The sequence below is a fragment of the Balaenoptera ricei genome, chromosome 1 (assembly GCF_028023285.1).
Source record: "Balaenoptera ricei isolate mBalRic1 chromosome 1, mBalRic1.hap2, whole genome shotgun sequence".
Classification (NCBI taxonomy): Eukaryota; Metazoa; Chordata; class Mammalia; order Artiodactyla; family Balaenopteridae; genus Balaenoptera; species Balaenoptera ricei.
Genome location: NC_082639.1, coordinates 130768548 through 130791993, shown reverse-complemented (window position 1 = coordinate 130791993; position 23446 = coordinate 130768548).

The window sequence follows — 23446 nt, the reverse complement described above, 5'->3', positions numbered from 1 at the left end:
ATAGTCCTTAGAGAAAGTGCTTTAATGAATAAAGATGATCTGCAATTAGCAAATCATTATTAGCATACAAGGAGCTTGAGAATATGTTTTTCTCTTAAAATCATCATTGTCCCAAATCTTGTTTTCTCTACTAATTTACTTACATTATGCAATAAGTAAAAAAATATATATATGTAATTCTTGCTCAAAAGATCTCAAACTTATAACCACCACCTTTTAAAATTTTGTCTTCCTGATACTCACATATACACTGAGAAGATAAAACACAGGAGTATCCAATTTAGTTGACTTCATTCCATCAAGACAGGTGGTCAAATGGAGAACTTTCTAACCCATTAAATTAGGTCAAGGAAAGAAAATAATTAGAATATAAAATATATGAAATCACGTACTTTACTACTGCAATAAAACCAGTTAAAAATAATTTTTCCAATTTTTAGAACATTCTCGACCTCATTTGAATAATTTAATCATAATTTTTTAAGGACTTGATTGACCCCTTTTGAATAACTGGAATTTTAACATTTATGGCCCAAACCTAAGTTTCCCACAATCAGTGGCCAAGGGATTTCTGTGACTTTTCAACACTAAATATAGAAATGAAATTTATTTCACCACATGGCTCTTCTTCAATTTGTCACTTGTACTAAACTTTAAAACCACTCTAAATTCCTCTTAATTTTTTACGAGTAGCATTTAGTGCCTAAGTATGTCAGGTATCTATGTAGCCAACTTGACCTATATTTTAGAACTATTTTAACATAGCTTACCAAGAGTATTCTTCCAAATGACCATCTTGAGTGTTCCTTTAGACTTTTCCACTTCCATGGGTATCATAAAGATAGTTAATTTTCAAGATAATTTGGTTATCAAGGGAACGGAGAAGTATTAAGGAGAATAAAACTTAATCTCTAAAAAGTCCCTTTGTCCTTCATTTTCATAAAATTCTTCATTGGTAAACACATAATAGAGATAACTGAGAGTTTAAAAGATGAATGAGGATAGTAATAAAAGATGTGTTTGGAGGGTGAATCTGGGACACACCCTCAAAGCTGGAGTACAGGCCCTGGAAGCAGAGTCTTGCTGCTGCTTCCACGTCAGCAACCTCTCCGAGGAAGATGAGCACTGGAATAGTGCAGCAGAATAAAACCCCAAATTGCATTGGAAAGACCAGGAAATGATATGCACAGACCAGGTAGGAGGAGGCTACAGTGGTCCACAGGACAGATGATGGCACCTTAGTGTTGGTGATAGAGAAGTTCTAAAGGGACCAAAAAAGGGACAAGTTCTAGTGAGACTTTGGAGGTAAAAACTACAGGACTGTTTCAATCATGAAAGCCCAGAACTGTTATCCTCACAAACTGCCCCTGTGACTGAGACCTAACTGATAGCTGAGGCATCCTACACAACTAAGAAAGACTCTAAGGAGAACCTGGAAACTCAAGACCCACGTGTCTCCCCTCCTACTTGGCAAGCTGGGGAAAATGGAAGGGTAGCTTTACCGAACGCTTAAATATGAACAGTTGACAAGAGTCAAGATACAAGGATTCAAATCTCACTTTTGCCCCTTACTCACTCCATGACCTTCTCTGGTCCTCTTAAATAGTCTCCCGCGCAGAATTTTCCAATGTATGCTTTTCAATGAATAAGTATTATCTGTTGTGTACATGGCACTGTGTTAGGTACAGCACCGCACACACCCATGAATAAGGCATGGCACATTTTTTTAGTGTGTTCTTGAAGCAGTCTTTAGATGAATACAGCAGTGGCTACAAACAAGCACATCCAAAATGCCAAAGAACATCTTATTTAATATGATAACTTGGAAAAGAGCAAAACATAAAAAAAAAAAAAAAAAACACAGACAAGTTTGTCATCAAATAATTTGAGGAAACAATGCTATAAAATAAGATAGAATATAATGAGAAATGCCAACTACTTTGGATTTCAGAAAAAGGAGGGTCCATGTTTACTGCAAGGGATCAGACCAGCACCTTTAAGTAATATTGGTGTATACATAATATGGTATAATAATTGGAAATTGATCTATTCTTGGAGTCCTAGCATGGGGCTTACAAGCTCACCTATGATTGAATATCTCTGGTGGGAATTTGGGCTCTTGGAATTCCTTGGCCCTTTTGTTAATTTATTGCATCTACAGTATTTATTACTACTGCCTAGATAATTTTTGTTACATTCATGTATTATCTGGTACTATATGTTTACTTGCCTGTGTGTTTCTTTCTTTGCTCTTATTTTCTGTCACCACCTCCAAAATGTAAGCTCCATGAGGGTAAGAATTTTCTTTTCCACACAGAGTCCTGTGTGGAGAGGCAGTGGAGATCATAACAAGAGAATCTACATGAGAACAGGGAAGGAAAGACCCCACATTAAGAGCACTTACCCCCATGCTCTGCGTCAGGCACTCTTCAGCCCTCTACAAGCACCATCCCTCCATCTTCAACGTGTAATAAACCTGCAAGGTGGTTTTACCACCCTTGTAAAAATGAGGGAAAGTAGATTCAGAAAGGTGAGATAAGGTGCTCAGAGTCACAAAACTAGTAAACATAGAAGTTGAGTTTCAGATTTGGATCTCTCTGGCTCCAAAATCCATGATCTTCCTACTAAGCATTATAAACTGTAAAGTTCTGTGCAAATGTATGAATTATCCATCATTATTATTTCATGTTTAGATTGTACTAGAGCTATTTAAAAAGATAGTTATAAGAATAAGATAGAGCCTAGAGCACCACTTGATTTAGACTCTCAAAAATACTCAAAATTGCACCTCAAAAGGTATTTTTAAATGAATTGCTGCAGGGTAAAAACCCATGTGTAAGGAACTAGTTTAGAAATGGGAAGCAAACAATAAGGATACACAAATATCTCTGTTGATGCAGAACTGTAAAGTGCTATCTTTTGGGGATGAGGGCCGGGGAAAGCACTAATTGAACATTTTTATAAACACTATGGGAGATGGAGTACACATTGCAATTTCCTAATTGCCAATGAAACTAAGTATGTCTCATAGGAAAATGCCAAATTGGTGGAAACTGCAGAATGTTCTTTTCTAGCCATGTGAAGAAGCAAAAAAGCAGCTGGCAGAAACATAAATCAGACTACATTTACACGTTAATGGGTCCAACCATCAGTTACATCCAAGAGAGGCATCTAGGGCTTGATTAAATGGATCCTGGACACTATAACTGAGGCCAAATTTCCACCAGAGTCCTGAATATTGTTGGAGATATTAATACAGTTGATCCTTAAACAACATGCATTTGAACTACATGGGTGCACTTATACGTGGATTTTTTTCAATAGTAAATAGTACAGTACTAAATGATCCACAGTTGGTTGAATCTGTGAATACGGAATCTCAGATACAGAGAAACTGCAGATGCAGAGGAACCACGTATATGGAGGGCCGACTATAAATTATACTCAGATTTTCCACTGCACGAAGTGTCTGCGCCCCTAACCCCCAAGTTGTTCAAGAGTCAACAGTATATGCATGAGCTTTATAAATGACCAGGCAGCCGCATCTGGAAATTTCACTCCCCTGGAAAACAAGTGAGATCCAGAAAGCTGTAATCTAAATGACAATAGGCACAGAGTTGAGACCAGAGGACGTCTTGACAAGGTCATAACTCTTTGGACCAGAAAATGGAAAACTAGAGAAAAACTATCTCAAAAATCTTTAAAATTGTGAAGACAGTATACCCTCAAGTCTACAAAAACATTATCCAAGCTTCCCTGAATTCTGTTTTGCAAATCCTGTTGGTGCTGTGCTGCAGAGAGGACTGATTAAAATGTAAAAATTAAGTAGTCATTATTTCATTTATTCAACAGCCTTTAATTGAGCATGTACAGTAAGCAGGGCACTGTTCTTGGTACATTAGTTTGTTTATTAGTAAACAAAGATACAAAATCCCTGCCCTCCCAGAACTTACATTCCAATCAGGAGATACAGACAATAGGAAATAAACATGATGTGTAAGAAAATTGTGTAGCATGTGTAAGTTTATAAAGATATGGGGGGAGAACAGAGCTGAGTAAGAGAGTTGGAAGTTCAGGAAAGTTGCAATTTTAAATAGATAAGGTGATATTTGAGCAAACACTTGAAGGAGATGAGAGAGTATAGCCATGGAGACATCTAGAGAAAGAATTCCAGGCAGAGTAAAGAGTCAGTGCAAAAGCCTGGGAGCAGTTGCATCTCCTTGTGCTTGAGGAGCCTAACCTGGGGTGAGGCGGGGAAAGAGCAACAGAAGTTCAGAGGAGTAATGTGGGAGTGGGAGCAATTCAGGGAAGGGATGTGTGGGTAGATTATGAACTGTAGGCTATTGTAAAGATTTTGGCTCTTATTCAGAAAAAGAAGGATTTGAGGGTACAGGAGCAATGTATTCTAGCATATGATTTTAAAGATTACTGCTGAGTTTATAAAAGGTTGAATGGGGACAAGTGAAGAAACCAAGAGGCCATCTCAATAATCCAGGTTAAAGAGGATGGTGGCTTGGACCAGATTAGCAGCAGATGGAAGTGATGAGAAGTGGTCAGATTCAGACATATCTTGAAAATGGGAACAACAGGATTTCTTAATGGATTGAATGTGGGGTGTGAGAGAAAGAGGTGACCCTAAAGTTTTTTGATCTGCCACTAGAAGGAGAGAGCTCTGTATTAACAAAGAGGATCATTTGATAAGCATGGTAACAGGCATAATGTGGAATCTACAAGTTTCACCACCCCTGAAAGCTGCTTACTCTTGGGCAGAAAGAGATTTATAGTCCTTAAAAGATAGGTCTGTGTGGGTGGATGATGGGAAATCTAGCAAAATTCTCCCCACGATTGGTTCCATGAAATTTCCAGTACCAGCCTCTGCTGAGATTAAAAAATAATAATAACTATAATATCTGACATTTCTGAATATGAATCCTGGGTCTGACCCTTACTAACTTTGCAACCTTATGCAACTTTCTTAACCTCTCTGAATCTTAGTTACCTTGTCTGTGAAATGGGAACCTTACGAAGATTAGTTAAGGGACTTTCCTGGTGGTCCAGTGGTTAGGACTTTGAGCTTCCACTGCCAGAGGCCCAGGTTCAGGTTCGATCCCTGGTCGGCGAACTAAGATCCTGCAAGTCCCACAGCATGGCCAAAAAATAAATAAATAAGGAAATAAAGGCTAAAATTAAAAAAAAAAAAAAGAGAGAGAGAGATTAGATGAGATAATGCATGTAAAATTCTTTGCATAGTTCTTGGCACACAGTGATAATAAATATTTTTATTTTTTAATAGATGCAATGGTAGTAACATTTTTAGTACTGTATTTACTATAGCTCTCAATGCAAGAGGTGATTAAGATACACATCACAAACTGAGAACACAGGAAATCACCAACGTTAATCAAACACTGGCAGGATAATCATAGTGTTTTTGTGCTGAGACATAAAACAACTACGTAAGCCAATCTCCAGAGAGGCTGAGACATTTCTTTAAGCTCATAAGATACTTTATAGTAAGAAAAGGACTAGAGCCAGAAAATGTCCTTAAAGCATTAACAGGGTAAATTGAGGACAAATAAAAATTTACATCAAGGGCTTCCCTGGTGGCACAGTGGTTAAGAATCTGCCTGCCAATGCAGGGAGCACAGGTTCGAGTCCTGGTCAGGGAAGATTCCACATGCCGCGGAGCAACTAAGCCCGTGGGCCACAACTACTGAGCCTGCACTCTAGAGCCCGTGTTCCGCAACAAGAGAGGCCACCACAATGAGAAGCCCGCACACCGCAACGAAGAGTAGCCCCCACTCGCCACAACTAGAGAAAGCTGGCGCGCAGCAACAAAAGACCCAACTCAGCCAAAAATAAAAAAATAAATTTATTTTTAAAAATTTACATCAAAACTTATCACCTCAAAAAGATGTAAGGGAGTTGGATACAAGATAAAAATATAAAGAGATTAAGAAAGGTTAAGGTGAACTCATAACTGGCAGGTACATGAGAAAATCAAGGGAACTAGAGGGTTGTTGGACACATACCCATTCACTCATTCTGGGTTTGTCATCAGGGAGGACACTATAGTTGGCCCACAAACAGGCTAACTCTGATCCAGATAATAACGGTGGTCTAGCACGCAGCTGGGTCTGTTTCCTAGGGACCTGGGGACCTGGCTCCCTGCAGCTTAAGAAGATTCCAGCTATAAAGTTCACTTGGGACATTTCAGGAAGGTAGCATGGAGGAGTGGAATGTAGCCCTGGATTTGGAAAAAGTTCATGCTCATGCCCCTCCCCATTAGAGAGAGGGCAAACATTTCAGGCTGTGGGTCTTTGGAAGATATTCAGGCTCTGTGCAGACATAGAGTATAGTGGTCTAGTCCAGAAGCACTATCTGTGGCTCCATGGGCAAGTCACTTAACTGAAAACTTTCATTTGATAGATGGAGAAGTCAACACCAGCCCAGTGAGGTACATGAAGAGGTGCAGCAGGGTTTGAACTGAGCAGGGGTCAATCCAACTCAATTATATTTGACATGTTCATTGACTGCTCTGTTAGCTGCCAGGAACCCCATAATGAACCAGACAGACATGGCTCCTGCCCTCACCTAATTTGTACCCTGTCTGGAGAGGGATACAAACGGGCAACTTCAGTGTGACAAGGTAAGTACTCTCATAAAGAGGAAAACCCAGGACAAGTAAAAATTTATATGGAAGCCTTTTATTGTAAAATATGAGAGACAGACTGTAATCAACAAAGAAACATGGAGAAACAGAAGAAAGAGAGCCATAGAGGGAGGGTACTATGGGGGCATCTAAGAGGAGCAGTTAGCCCAGTCTTTTACAAAAGCTTCCTGGAGGAAGTGACAGAAAAGCTGAGATCTAAACAAACATGAGTTTCCAGAGTACTTTGTTGAAGCACCTGTTATTAGTTATTTGATTTTTATTGGCTACCTACAGTTGTTTCCAGGAATTACAAGAGACTAGAAAATAAAATGCAGTGGAGTGGGGGAATGTAAGAAACAAAATCCGACTAATTTTATGTCTACTCTTCCCATAGACACTGACTTGACAAATAATAAAGACACATATGACTCAAGCTGCTCCACAAACTCCACTTCCAGATTACTTCACTGACACAATACAGAACTTTAAGCAAGGTTGTACAAAAAAAAAAAAATACAAATCATATGTTACATGATATATGTCACACATATATATTGAATATACAAAGCACCTTACAAGTAATATAGATAATAAACTCAATAAAATAGTATGCAAAGACATGTTACATTGCAATCATTCTGAACTAAGTGAAATTTCAAGAAAAAAGACAGATAGGTAATCTGACTGCCCCAAGGAATGATTGATATTTTTGATTTTGATGAAATCTCATCAAGAAAAAAGTGCTATAACATTGTCTATTACTCTAATTTTTGCCAAAACAGGCTATTTTTTCCCACACACACACACTGTATTTTATTTTTACAAGAGATAAATAAACTGACACCAAGCATTGTAAATGGATGACCACAACAAAAGCAACAATGATTGCAATTACCAAACACGAAACACACTCATACTATGTCATAATATTGACCTTCAGTCCAATAATCCTCCACTGTAATGGCTCTTTTACTTTGCAGTGAAAATTGATTTGTATATTTTTTGCCTCTGAGTCCTTGTGGGATTTTTTTTAATTTATTCAAACAGAAAGTCACAAAAATTATAATCATCCTCATCAGTTCACTCAGTCCCATGTAATTAATTTTTTTTCATCTTGATCTTTTGTTAACACTTTTATGAATTCATCAGTTTTCCATTAGAGTTCTGAAAATGCTTATTCATTCAGTTCAGCAGTATAGTCAATTACCAGAAACCTGTACCTGTCAGAGTCTTTTCCATGAATTCCTTGCAGATGAAACCCTTTTATAGGAACATTTTTGCAAAAGCATCAGAGCACACCCAGAACTGTCTGTAAATGACAAAAGACTTAAAAATGACCACGGTTAAAGATTTGATGAAAGTTCATAATAATGCAATTGACAAGGAAATTTAGTTATTTCTGAGATATACATTTTAAAGTAATAACTAGAATTATGACTTTATATTCAGAGGTTCAGCCTGCATTTATTGACAGCCAGAAGCATTTCCTCAATTATGAATTTGCTCTGAAATCTTACACCTTCTGGATTATTTCTTGTGCCAGGCATATTAGATTAATTGGAGCAAAACAGGAAGTGATTGTTCATTACATATCTCCAAATTACTTCATTTCTGATTAATAACCAAATTCCCACAAGTTATATTAATTATTGCTTCAACATTCTACATATGTGATGAGGAAAAGTTGTTAATTTATTACTTTTGGGACACTTATTCCCACCACGGTTTGGAACTACAGTAAACGTCCATTAGCTGAATCTTTTGAGAATATGATCTCTTAGCTAATGGATCTTTCTGATGAACTGAGCAATGGCCAAACACTTTTCAGAATGTCCTAAAGAACATGAGAGTTTTGTGAGATGTAATAAATGTTCTACCAGAAAAAGAAGGAGGAAGGAAGAGGAGAAGGAGGAGGGAGGAGAGAGTAGAGGAGGATAAGAAGAAGAGAAGGGTGGAACACGGAGGGGAGGAGGAAGAAAAGAAAGATGGAAAGAAAGTTGAGTTGAGGGATACTTTCACACTCAAATAAATTTGAGAAGCAACATTTCCTACCTTATGGAACTAAGGATATTTTTTTCTCAAGACCTCTACTAGTATAGACCATTACATTTTATGGAATGAAGTTTAAGAAATGTAGTTCTAGGCTGTTTCTTGTGCCAGGAATAGTGAGTTGCTCTATTTTCCATAGCTCTTTAAACGTGTTTTACTGCACTTTAATTATTTGCTTCCACAAAGTCTTTCCTATTAATGCCCACTCTGTTGGAGATCTGTTACCCATCCCCAGTGCCTTTTGGAGTACTTGGCAAAAGGAAGTAATCAATAAATCTTTGCTTTACACATAGTAGGTGTTCAATAAACATTTGTTGAACTAACAAATAAAAAGTTTGTACAGTACATTAAATATATTTTAATGAGAGCCTCCATGAGCCTCAGTTTCCTCCTCTGTAGAAGAGAGAGTTTTGTCTAGTAATCTCTAAAGGTTCTTGCAGCCCTAATCTTGATTCTGTGACTTCTCAGTGGCTCAGGACCACCACACTGAATAGCATCATCCTACAGAATTACAAGGAGACTATTGAAGAGGTTGATAATTAGCATTAATCATCTACAATTAAAGAACTTGCCTCAGAAATATCTCCTCAAAAGAATTATCTGGTATCAGTTTGTTCTTTTGCCTCTTCTTCTCAGAGGCCATGTAAAAGTATTCTGGGCTACCAAGGGTTATGCTTTGTTTCATGTTAAGCCATCAGTTTTTACTATAAAATGCATTTTGTTACAGTAAACAAAGTCTAGAGGTTTTCCCATAATGATTTAACATTTCCATCCTAACAGGCTGTGGAACTCATTGAGAAGGGTGCTTAATATTTAGTTATTCACAGTGATTTTCTGCTAGGAATGATCAACTGAATAGCTTTTCTGATTTTTTTCCAATAAAAATTTTCTCTCCAACCCACTGAATTACTTCATATATTTTGTCAATCTTATTTATCATTATAATATAACTGATTGAGGGTTTATTTTCCTATTCTTAAATCAAAGCAACAGCATGGTTTCTGAGGATGAAAAAATGCCCATCCAATTTAATCCTAGATGTGCTAGAGAGATCTAATTTGCAAAATATAAAATAATAATATGAATATTTTATATCCAGACAACATACTACTACCCAGAGGTTTAATGATTTATAAGATTGTCTATTATCGCCTTTAGTGGAACATCTCTTCTAAAGCAGCCAAAGTATTTTGGACACAACTTTCCCGTTAATCATATCCCCCAAGGAAATAAATGGGTTGAACATACCATTGTTTTAATTTCACAAAGGTAGAGAGAGTAGATTTAAAACCAAAGTGATTTTTCAAGGTTACCCAAGGTCTCACCATGTAAGTGGTTTGGAAAGAAAGAGAGGTCTGGCTTCTAGCCAGCCTGGAGAGTTTGTTCTCCCCAGTACTTAGTTTTATTCAAAGTACAAGAGCAAGCAATTTAATATAGGTATCACCAATACATCATCCATATGAAGGATGGTACAGCAATATTAATATGCAAATAGCTGAATATAAAGTATCTTTTCTTACTAAGCACAGTGCTCCCTGTTTCTCAGAAAAATTTATGTCTATATGAAAAGAGAATAAAATTGCAAAGGATAGCATGTTGCTCATTAATTTATATTCATTAAAATATGAAGGGGAAGATGTAGCTGTATTCCACGTTTAGGAATAACCCTTAGAGTTTGGGAAGAAAGAAGAAGAAAATAAATGTCCCCATAGGCATATTGTATCAATACTCTTTCCCCAAATACTCAGTCTCCAAAGGGTTTAAAGTTCTGAGGAAAATGTCAGATAAGCGGCTGAAAGGTGATCCTACAAAACTTCAGTAATTCACCCTGCATCATTTCCTCCTCTCTCTTAGATCAAAAGCATTAATTATTAGAATCATGCATGTAGGTTTCCCTCCAGATGCCAATGAGCTGGTGAGTAGAAATGGATGCTATGATATGCTATAATTAGTTGACCATCTAGAGTCTATTCCCTACATACAGAGAGGAGTAGAATCCAGCTCCTACTTTTCCCCAAAGCTCTCTGTAGACTTCATTGCCTCCTTTCTGCACAACAGAAGAAAGTATTAAATCAGAAAACGTTCCCTTGGGCTTCCACATGCATGTAGAACAAGCTCCCAAATATGGCTGCTCCCAGCGTCTGTGTCCCCAACTGTCCACCCAAGTCTCTCTGGGAGACTCTCCAACACCAGAAGGCCATTTAGGAATGAGGTTGAACACATTAAGCCCCACTTTCTTACCTGACTGCTATAAAAAGAACGGGTTAATTTCCATTCACATATTACCCATGTGATCTCTGAAGCCACAGATTTAGGCAGCTGAACTCTGAGTTATCCTGTACAAAACATTCAAGTGAAGTAAAGAAATAAAATTCCTGCGAAGCCTAAGCTCTCTCTTCCCATCAAATTGTGTGGCTGACAGGGTCTTGGTGCTCCTGCCGGGTGTTAGGCCTGAGCATCGGAGGTGGGAGAGCCCAGTTCAGGACATTGTTCCACCAGAGACCTCCTGGTCCCATGTAATATCAAATGGCAAAAGAGCTCCCAGAGATCTCCATCTCAATGCTAAGACCCAGCTCCATTCAATGACCAGCAAGCTAAAATGATGGACACCCTGTCCCACACAACTAGCAAGACAGGAACGCAATGCCACCCATTAGTAGAGAGGCTGTCAAAAATCATACTAAGTTCACAGACACCTCAAAACACACCATTGGACATGGTCCTGCCCACCAGAAAGACAAGATCCAGCCTCATCCACCAGAACACAGACACCAGTCCCCTCCACCAGGAAGCCTACACAACCCACTGAACCAAACTTACCCACTAGGAGCAGACACCAAAAACAATGGGAACTACAAAGCTGCCACCTGTGAAAAGGAGACCCCAAACACAGTAAGTTAAGCAAAATGAGAAGACAGAGAAATACACAGCAGATGAAGGAGCAAGGTAAAACCCACCAGACCAAACAAATGAAGATGAAATAGACAGTCTACTTGAAAAAGAATTGAGAGTAATGATAGTAAAGATGATCCAAAATCTTGGAAATAGAATGAGGAAAATACAAGAAACATTTAACAAGGACATGGCAGAACTAAAGAGCAAACAAACAATGATGAACAACAAAATAAATGAAATTAAAAATTCTCTAGAAGGAATCAATAACAGAATAACTGAGGCAGAAGAACGGATAAGTGACCTGAAAGATAAAATATTGGAAATAACTACCACAAAGCTGAAAAAAGAAAAAAGAATGGAGGACATTCTCAGAGACCTCTGGGACAACATTAAACGCACCAACATTCGAATTATAGGGGTCCCAGAAGAAGAAAAGAAAAAGAAAGAGACTGAGAAAATATTTGAAGAGATTATCATTGAAAACTTCCCTAATATGGGAAATGAAATAGTCAATCAAGTCCAAATCCAAGGAGAAACATGCCAAGGCACATATTAATCAAACTATCAAAAATTAAATACAAAGAAAAAATATTAAAAGCAGCAAAGGAAAAGCAAAAAGTAACATACAAGGGAATCCCCATAAGGTTAACAGCTGATCTTTCAGCAGAAACTCTGCAAGCCAGAAAGGAGTGGCAGGACATCTTTAAAATGATGAAAGAGAAAAACCTACAACCAAGATTACTCTACCCAGCAAGGATCTCATTCAGATTCAATGGAGAAATTAAAACCTTTACAGACAAGCAAGAGCTAAGAGAATTCAGGACCACAAAACCAGCTTTACAAGGCTAAGGGAACTTGTCTAGGCAGGAAACACAAGAGAAGGAAAAGACCTATAATAACAAACCCAAAACAATTAAGAAAATGGTAAAAGGAACATACATATCGATAACTACCTTAAATGTAAATGGATTAAATGCTCCAACCAAAAGACATAGACTGGCTGAATGGATACAAAAACAAGACCTGTATATATGCTGTCTACAAGAGACCCACTTCAGACCTAGGGACACATACAGACTGAAAGTGAGGGCATGGAAAAAGATATTCCATGCAAATGGAAAAAAAAAGAAAGCTGAAGTAGCAATTCTCATATCAGACAAAATAGACTTTAAAATAAAGAATATTACAAGAGACAAAGAAGGACACTACATAATGATCAAGGATCAGTCCAGGAAGAAGATATAACAATTGTAAATATTTATGCACTCAACAGAGGAGCACCTCAATATATAGGGCAAATGCTAACAGCCATAAAAGGGGAAATCAACAGTAACACAATAATAGTAGGGGACTTTAACACCCCACTTTCACCAATGGACAGATCATCCAAAATGGAAGCAAATAAGGAAACACAAGCTTTAAAAGATACATTAAACAAGATGGACTTAATTGATATTTATAGGACATTCCATCCAAAAACAACACAATACACTTTCTTCTCAAGTGCTCATGGAACATTCTCCAGGATAAATCATATCTTGGGTCGCAAATCAAGCCATGGTAAATTAAAGAAAATTGAAATCATACCAAGTATCTTTTCCGACCACAACGCTATGAGACTAGATATCAATTACAGGAAAAAAATCTGTAAATAATACAAACACATGGAGGCTAAACAATACACTGCTTAGTAACCAAGAGATCACTGAAGAAATCAAAGAGGAAATCAAAAAATATCTAGAAACAAATGACAATGAAAACACAATGACCCAAAACCTATGGGATGCAGCAAAAGTAGTTCTAAGAAAGAAGTTTACAGCAATACAATCCTACCTCATGAAACAAGAAACATCTCAAATAAACAACCTAAACTTACACCTAAAACAATTAGAGAAAGAAGAACCAAAAAAATAACCCAAAGGTAGCAGAAGGAAAGAAATCATAAAGATCAGATCAGAAATAAATGAAAAGGAAATGAAGGAATCAACAGCAAAGATCAATAAAACTAAAAGCTGGTTCTTTGAGATGATAAACAAAATTGATAAAACATTAGCCAGACTCATCAAGAAAAAAAGGGAGAAGACTCAAATCAATAGAATTAGAAATGAAAAAGGAAAAGTAACAATTGACACTGCAGAAATACAAAGGATCATGAGAGATTACTACAAGCAACTTTATGCCAATAAAATGGACAACCTGGAAGAAATGGACACATTCTTAGAAAAGCACAACCTTCTGAGAATGAACCAGGAAGAAATAGAAAATATAAACAGACCAATCACAAGCACTGAAATTGAGACTGTGATTAAAAATCTTCCAACAAACAAAAGCCCAGGACCAGATGGCTTCACAAGCGAATTCTATCAAACATTTAGAGAAGAGTTAACGCCTATCCTTCTCAAACTCTTCCAAAATATAGCAGAGGGAGGAGCACTCCCAAACTCATTCCACGAGGCCACCATTACCCTGATACCAAAATCAGACAAATATGTCACAAAGAAAGAAAACTGCAAGCCAATATCACTGATGAACATAGATGCAAAAATCCTCAACAAAATATTAGCAAACAGAATCCAACAGCATATTAAAAGGATCATACACCATGATCAAGTGGGGTTTATCCCGGGACTGCAAGGATTCTACAATATACACAAATCAATCAATGTGATAAACCATACTAACAAATTGAAGAAGAAAAACCATATGATCAACTCAATAAATGCAGAAAAAGCTTTCGACAAAATTCAACACCCATTTATGATAAAAACCCTCCAAAAGTGGGCATAGAGGGAGCTTACCTCAACATAATAAAGGCCATATATGACAAACCCACAGCTAACAACATTCTCAATGGTGAAAAACTGAAACCATTTCCACTAAGATCAGGATCAAGACAAGGTTGCCCACTCTCACCACTATTATTCAACATAGTTTTGGAAGTTTTAGCCACAGCAATCAGAGAAGAAAAAGAAATAAAAGGAATACAAATTGGAAAAGAAGAAGTAAAACTGCCACTGTTTGCAGATGACATGATACTATACATACAGAATCCTAAAGATGCTACCAGAAAACTACTAGAGCTAATCAATGAATGTGGTAAAGTAGCAGGATACAAAAGTAATGCACAGAAATCTCTTGCATTCCTATACACTATTGATGAAATATCTGAAAGAGAAGTTAAGGAAACACTCCCATTTACCATTGCAACAAAAGGAATAAAATATCTAGGAATAAACCTACCTAAGGAGACAAAAGACCTGTATGCAGAAAACTATAAGACACTGATGAAAGAAATTAAAGACAACACAAACAGATGGAGAGATATACCATGTTCTTGGATTGGAAGAATCAACATTGTGAAAATGACTATACTACCCAAAGGAATCTACAGATTCAATGCAATCCCTGTCAACCTACCAATGGCATTTCTCACAGAACTAGAACAAAAAATTTCACAATTTGTATGGAAATAAAAAAGACCTCGAATAGCCAAAGCAATCTTGAAAAAGAAAAATGGACCTGGAGGAATCAGGCTCCCTGACTTCAGACTATACTATAAAGCTACAGTAATCAAGACAATATGGTACCGGCACAAAAACAGAATCATATATCAATGGAACAAGATAGAAAGCCCAGAGATAAACCCACAGACATATGTTCACCTTATCTTTGATAAAGGACGCAAGAATATACAATGGAGAAAAGACAGCTCCCTCAGTAAGTGGTGCTGGGAAAACTGGACAGCTACATGTAAAAGAATGAAATTAGAACACTCCCTAACACCATACACAAAAATAAATTCAAAATGGATTAAAGACCTAAATGTAAGGCCAGACACTTTAAAACTCTTAGAGGAAAACATAGACCAAACACTCTTTGACATAAATCACAGCAACATGTTTTGTGACCAACCTCCTAGAGCAATAAAAATTAAAACAAAAATAAACAAATGGGACCTAATGAAACTTAAAAGCTTTTGCACGGCAAGAAACCATAAACAAGAGAAAAAGACAACACTCAGAATGGGAGAAAATGTTTGCAAACAAAGAAACAGACACAGGATTAACCTCCAAAATATACAAGCAGCTCATGAAGCTCAGTATCAGAAAAACAAACAACCCAATACAAAAATGGGCAGAAGACCTAAACAGATATTTCTCCAAAGAAGTTATACAGATTGCCAACAAACGCATGAAAGGATGCTTGATGTCTCTAATAATTAGAGAAATGCAAATCAAAACTACAATGATGTATCACCTCACACTGGTCAGAATGGCCATCATTAAAATATCTACAAACAATAAATGCTGGAGAGGGTGTGGAGAAAAGGGAACCCTCTTGCACTGTTGGTGGGAATGTAAATTGGTACAGCCACTATGGAGAACAGTATGGAGGTTCCTTAAAAAACTAAAAATAGAACTACCATATGACCCAGCAGTCCCACTACTGGGCATACACCCTGAGAAAACCATAATTAAAAAAGAGTCATGTACCACAATGTTCATTGCAGCTCTATTTACAATAGCCAGGACATGGAAGCAACCTAAGTGTCCATCAACAGATGAATGGATAAAGATGTGGCACATATATACAATGGAATATTACTCAGCCATAAAAAGAAATGAAATTGAGTTATTTGTAGTGAGGTGGATGGACCTAGAGACTGTCATAGAGTGAAGCAAGTCAGAAAGAGAAAAACAAATACCGTATGCTAACACATATATATGGAATCTAAAAGAAAAAAACAGCTTCTGAAGAACCTAGGGGCAGGACAGGAATAAAGATGCAGACGTAGAGAATGGACTGGAGGACACGGGGAGGGGGAAGGGTAATCTGGGATGAAGTAAGAGAGTGGCCTGGACATATATACACTACCAAATTACAATAGATAGCTAGTGAGAGCAGCCACATAGCACAGGGAGATCAGCTCGGTGCTTTGTGACCACCTAGAGGGGTGGGATAGGGAGGATGGGAGGGAGATGCACGAGGCAGGGAATATGGGGATATATGTATATATATAGCTGATTCACTTTGTTATACAGCAGAAACTAACACACCATTGTAAATCAATTATACTCCAATAAAGATGTTAAAAAAAAAAAAAGGAAAGAAAGAAAGAAAACATTCCCTTGAGTCCTTGGAATAGGTGAAGTCTTTGGTCTTATTACGCAGGTGAGGAAAGTAGAAAAGAGAAACAAAGAGCACTCATCTAAACATAGGCAAAGCTGGATTAAGTTTTTATTATTCCTAAGAACAGTGAAAAGAACTACAACCCACACTTATTTAGCCGTTCACCATTTATAAAATGCTTTCCATTCATTTTCTCATTTGATCCTCACAACAATCCTATGAGATAAGTAAAAAGGATATTTTTTCTAACTTTTAATTTATGAAAATTAAAAACATACAGAGAAGTAGATAGAATAGTGTTAATAACCCAAATATCCATCTCCTGGATTCCACAATATGAACATGTTAGTATATATCTACATCTTTTTTCTTACTGAAGTATCTTAGCAAATTATAAGCAACATGGGATTTAACCTTTCACATGTAACAAAATTAATAATAACTCTCCAATATCATTTCATATCCAGTTTGTAATCAGAATAGTCCCAGGTGTAAGATGAGTATTATTTTCTCATTTTGCAGATGTGACTTTTTTCACATAACAGAATGAACCAACAGGCTCGAGGACACATAGATAATAAAAAATTAATCTGAGAACTCAGGTTTTGAACTTCTGATTTCTTGGTCTCTATTCTTCTCACTTTGAAGCAAAGTTCCATAGAGATACTCTCAATTGGAAGAAGACAGAAAAGCCACACAGACCTCTGTGAAATATTTGAGCAGGGGTGATCTTAATAAAATGTATGAATATGTGAGATTTATCTCCAACAATCTCTTATATTATTTTTAGTGGCTCTTCTCATTCCCTGTAGTGCTGTGTTTGCCCTCCCTCAACCCACCCCTCATTGTCCCTAACTCAAACCCCAGTCAATACTCCCTCTGATACTCTGGCTGCTAAGTGCCTCATCCATACCTCTCTGTCCCCATCCACAGGACCAATACCATCTTGCAGTCAGCAAACATCTTAAGAGGGCCTGATAGACTCATCTCTCTGAGATAAGTTATTAGTCATCATTACCGACACCATGAGCCCCTCTGAGTATTCCTGGAATGCTATAGAGATGGCAGTATTTTGCCTCATGGAATCTTAAGAAATTATACTGATGTCATGATTCTTGCAGCATCATGAGCATTGGTAATGCATTCCTGCTTAGCTCAAAGGTGTTACATCCGATTTATACAATTTCCCCATCTCTCCAAGAAAAAAGTTCCCCTCCCATTTAAATGTTTTACCATCTTCTCCCACTTTCAGCCCCTTCCCCTCATAACTATTACACATGTAATCAATGGTAGACTCAGTTTGCCACTCAAGCTTTACCTCTAGCCTGAAAATGATTGCGTTTCCTTCTTCTGGGTTCTTGGCATCTTTTGACAAGACCTGCCAATGACTACTGAAAATTTTCCAGATGGGTGTGGGTATGTTCCAAATCATAACATCAAAGGTATGTCTTGGCTCTACTCACCTGTTTAGTCTAAATGGAGCAGACAAATACAAAAAATTATATAAATTGTATGTGTCACCCAAGGGAAAGAATGCAAAACATTCTAAAATAAAAAGAAATTCTGGTCATTATCAGACTACTCTGGAAATGTGATAAGACAAAGCCATGTCATGTTGCCAAGTCCTGGAGAACTAGGGAGGAGTAAATCGAACCAGATCTGATTCCAGGCTCATGATGCTTAGGCAGGAATTCAGGTTAGCTCCCCCTAGTTCCATACAAGGCACGTTACACAATAATGATAACCAAAAACTTTATGTGTGAAAGCTCTCTTCCAGGATTGGCATGTATTGACATGCAATGTATAAGAAAATCCTTTTAAGGAATATCCCCTGATACCAGAATATCAGACATGAAAAATAGCCCAGGAGATCTTCCCTGACATCCCTGAAACCATGTCAGTGTTAAACCAGGCACAGTTCTTGATTGCAAACAACAGAATCCTCTTGGCATAATTTAAGGGGGACAAAAGAATTTATTAAAAGAAATTTTATCTCACAGAATCATTGAACTAGCTGGAAAAACAGATTAGAGTTGAAGCTTCCAGGAATAATGCCCAAAACCACACAGAACTGATCCAATGGAGAAACTACCTGCTGAGTATAAATCCCTGGAACTTGATGACTGCTACTAACATCAGTGCCACTTTGATCTTGTGACTAGGGGAAAAACTAGACACTTTTCCAGCTACCTTTGCCAACAGCTCTGAGCTTCACACAGAGCTGGCTGCTGTCTCATGTTGTTCACATCTGAACTGAAGTTTTATGTTCATGTCTGATTGGCAGAGCCCAGGCCCTATCCTAACACTTATTAATCACTCACTATGTGCTGGGCACTGTTCTAAGCTCTTTATAAGAATTAACTCACTTAAGCCTCATGGCAACCCTCGAAGACTGGCTCTATAATTATTCCTTTTTATAGATGAGGGAACTGAGGCATATAAAGATTATATAACCAGTCTAAAGTCACAGACTGTAAGTGTCAGAGTTGAGAATTGAACTCAGATAGTCTGACTCCAGAGCTCAAGATTTCCTAGACCTCAAGATTAGGAAATCTGTTTGTTTTATATTGTTTTGTTTTGTTTTGTGTTACACTCACATGCTTGCATCCTAACTGCAAGGTGGGAAATTTGATTTATGTCTTATACATTAGATCATTTACCCAAATTTAAAAACGTTGTTCAAAAGATGACGGGTAAGCATGAATATGTCAGACATCTACTACAGATGTCTAAAATTGTAAGGCTGTTCTTTTTACATGTTAGTATGCCCTGAAAGTTGTTCTCATGGTCACCACTAGAAGCCCATGAATGTAGGTATGTATCTATGCATATTTACTGTTTTTCACACACTGTGATAGTCTCTAAAGACAGCTGACACAATTGCTCCCACCCTGTGTACGTATGTTACTCCTCCCGTCAAAAGATAGAGCACATTCTCCCAGCTCCTTAAATCTGGGCTGCTCTTGTGACAATCTTTGATCAATGGAATGCAGCAGAGTGAAAATATGCCCAGGCTTAGCAGCTCTGGCAGCTTCTGCTTTTGTTCTGGGGGAATTAGTTGCTATGTAAGAAACCCAACTACCTTCAGCCCACCATGCAGTGAGAGGCCATATGGAGAAGAATCAGTAAGTCCAATCACAGACATGAACAGCGAACTAAGACATATGTTCCCTGAAGAATCATCCCAAGCCAGCCCCCAATCATTTAGGCAATCCCTGGGAGGCCCCAGACATCCTTGCTCTGTTCTGTCCAAATTCCTGACCCACAGATAAAATGACTGTGGCCTTAAGCTGCTATATTCTGGAATAGCTTGTTATACAGCAATAGATAACTTAGACTAACACTATATGCTCACATAACTATGTATAAAGTGAAAATTTTGCATCTCATTAAATATTCTTCTATGGCAGTGGTCAGCAAACTTTTTCTTAAGGGCTTACATACTATTTTAAGCTTTGCAGACCAAGAGGCAAAACTGACGCTATTATATGAGTGCTTATATAATCAGTTAAAATGTAAAACCAATCCTAGCTCAAGGGCCATAAAAAATCAAACAGCTTACCAGATTTGGCCCATAGGCAGCAATTTGTAGATTCCAGCTCTATAGCATCAGTTTTGATGTTTGCAGTGTACTTCCTCATAGGAACTTCCTGTAACTTATTTAATCAAGTCCCTATTCTTAAGCACTTAGTTTGTCCGCAATTTTTCACTATTTCAAAAATAATGCTTCAGTAAATCTTGTGAATAATGCTTCAATCAATCTTTGTCCACATCCATGATTACTTCCTTAGAATAAATCCCTAAAACTGGAATAGTTAGGTCAAAGAATATATCCATTATTCCAGAATACCTGCTGAAACTATCATACCTACGTGCAATCCTACCAACAACATATAAGAGAGTTCTGCAGCAGTTCATTACTATTTTAAGTGTTTGTTTTAAAAAAAAACCTGTTTGAATTTCATACTGGTGTTGGAGTGTGAGTAGAATGCATCCCTCCTCCTCAGTCAGGGATGATCTCTTTCTCCTTGGTCTTTGTTGGAATGCCCTAATGCACGTTCAGACTATCACTGAAGCCCTGCTCACTGCTTCCTTAAAACAGCTTAGCAAACCCAGGTCCCTGGTGACAGCACCAGGAGAGGGCTGCCTGCGGAGGCTGGCCTTAGCCACTCTTCACACAAGCCCCCCTTCCACTTCCTCCCTCTCCCTCTCAGTAGGAAGTGGCTGACCCAGCTCAGCTCCCAGCCTGACAAACTGCCACCTGTGAGTGATTGCTTCTTTCTGCAGCTGGGCCAGTGTCTCTCTTTCTCTGTCCCCTGGCTTTCCCGAGCTCCCTCTCAGAGCATATGTCCTTCCTCTCTCTATTCTCAGCCTACAGCGGCCCCCCCAAGCAGAAAAGCAGACAGAGGATATGCAGAACCCTGTTGAGGTGGAGTCCAGACAAGGCAGTCTTTTGGGGCAAACCCTGGGCAGGCCTGCAGGCTCTAACCTTTTAACCTGGCTGTCTAACAGAATCCATTGCTGCTGACACCCGTGTCTTCCAGTTATTTTTAAACCGTGATAACTGCCGTTACATCAAGGGCATGAAAAACAGAATTTTGGCAGAGCTGCTGCTTCTCTACTTCTCCTTTCAGCTCTTCTCCTGGCGAGCCCCTCCTTTGTCCCTGCCTAGCCAGATCCTATATATTCCCCTGGATGCTGCTTTTGTGTCCCCCTCTTCAGGAAGCCCAGCCTCACTTTCCCCCATTCATTCAGCTCCTTGGAACAGCAGGTCTTAGAGCATGTACATGACTCTCATCGCCTTGTGTATTCAGTCTTGTCACATTCACTGTCACTTTATAGATGTCGGAATTGTCAGTGCAATCTTCTCACTGAGGGCATGGAACATGATTTCACACTGACCTGTGGTCCTTAAAGCAACTATAGCAGTGCTGGGCAAATAGCAAGGAGCTCATTAATTATGTTTATTAATTTGCAGTCATTTTAGAATTCTACTTAGGTAAATTCCTAACAGCCTACCCCAGAAGTCCAGGGTATCATCCATACTGAGAATTTCTCAATTAGACACTGATTTTTGATAAGCCTGGAGTCAAAGGGGGGGAGATGGTAAAATAGGAAAAGCATCAGATTAAGAAGCAAAGTCTGAAGTCTAATCTGGTTCTCTCACTTATGGACATATGAATTCGAGCCTCATCTATAAAGGAAGGAAATTAATAATACCTCCTATTTCTATAAAGCTTTTTCTGACACTCAAATGAAGACACCCTGCTTCATATATACATATATATATAACTTATTCAATCTGCAAACAAACCTAAAAGATAAGCATCATTGTCCTTATTTTGCAGATAAAAGGATGGAGACCTAAAAGTTAAGTAATTTGTCCAAAGTCACAAACCTAGCAAGTAAGAGTTTGAACCCAGGTCTCCTGGATGTAAATTTTTTTAAAGGGGAGAAGGAGAGAAATATAAGTGGGTATATTTTACCTTCCCAACAGTTGAAAATTTTTGTGTCTGGCCTGACTGAGCTCATTTCTATTTGTATTTGCATTCACTTTTTTTAAATAAATTTATTTATTTGTTTATTTATTTATTTTTGGCTGCACCGGGTCTTCATTGCTGAACGCGGGCTTTCTCCATTTGCAGTGAGCGGGGGTTACTCTTTGTTGCAGTCCGTGGGCTTCTCATTGCGGTGGCTTCTCTTGTTGTGGTGTACGGGCTCTAGGTGTGTCAGCTTCAGTAGTTGTGGCATGTGGGCTCAGTAGTTGTGGCTCGCTGCCTCTAGAGCACAGGCTCAGTAGTTGTGGCACATGGGCTTAGTTGCTCTGTGGCATGTGGGATCTTCCCGGACCAGAGCTCAAACCCATGTCCCCTGAATTGGCAGGTGGATTCTTAACCACTACGCCACCTTGCATTCATTTTTGAGAAAAGGAAAAAATAGCAACGAGAATAAAAATAGAGTACAAGAAGGAGATAAGGGAGCGAGGAAATAAGTGGGCATGCTGAGAGCTAGAAAATTAGTTCAGTCAAACAAATTTCACCCAGTACCTTCTATGCACCAGGAACCGAGGCTTATACTGGGCAAATAATGATAAGAAGATGGTCCCTGCCTGTGAAAGTGATAGAATTGAATGACACAGAGAGGTTTCTGGTGGAGAAAGGAAGAGATTAGTAGAGGGAAAGGGAGCAGTTTGGCATCCAAGTGAGGAGGAGGTGAGTGAAAAAAATGAAGCTGGCAACATAAGTGAGACTAGATCTTGGAGGTCTTATATGCCAAGGCCAATAGATGATGGAGAATTATAAAGAGAGGAGCAACACTTTCAGATATAAAATTTTTAATGTGTTGCTTGTTTATTCACTCATTCATTCATTCATTTAGAATACCTGCACATAGGTGGGGGGTGGGAGGGACCTTGTATATGAATTGACTTGAAAATATAATTGAAAGGAAAACATAAACAAGACAAAAAGACAGCACTCAAAATGGGAGAAAATATTTGTGGATGAAGCAACTGACAAAGGATTAATCTCCAAAATTTACAAGCAGCTCATGCAGCTCAATATCAAAAAAACAAAAAACCCAATCCAAAAATGGGCAGAAGACCGAAATACACATTTCCCCAAAGAAGATATACAGATTGCCAACAAACACATGAAAGGATGCTCAACATCACTAATCATTGGAGAAATGCAAATCAAAACTACAATGAGGTATCACCTC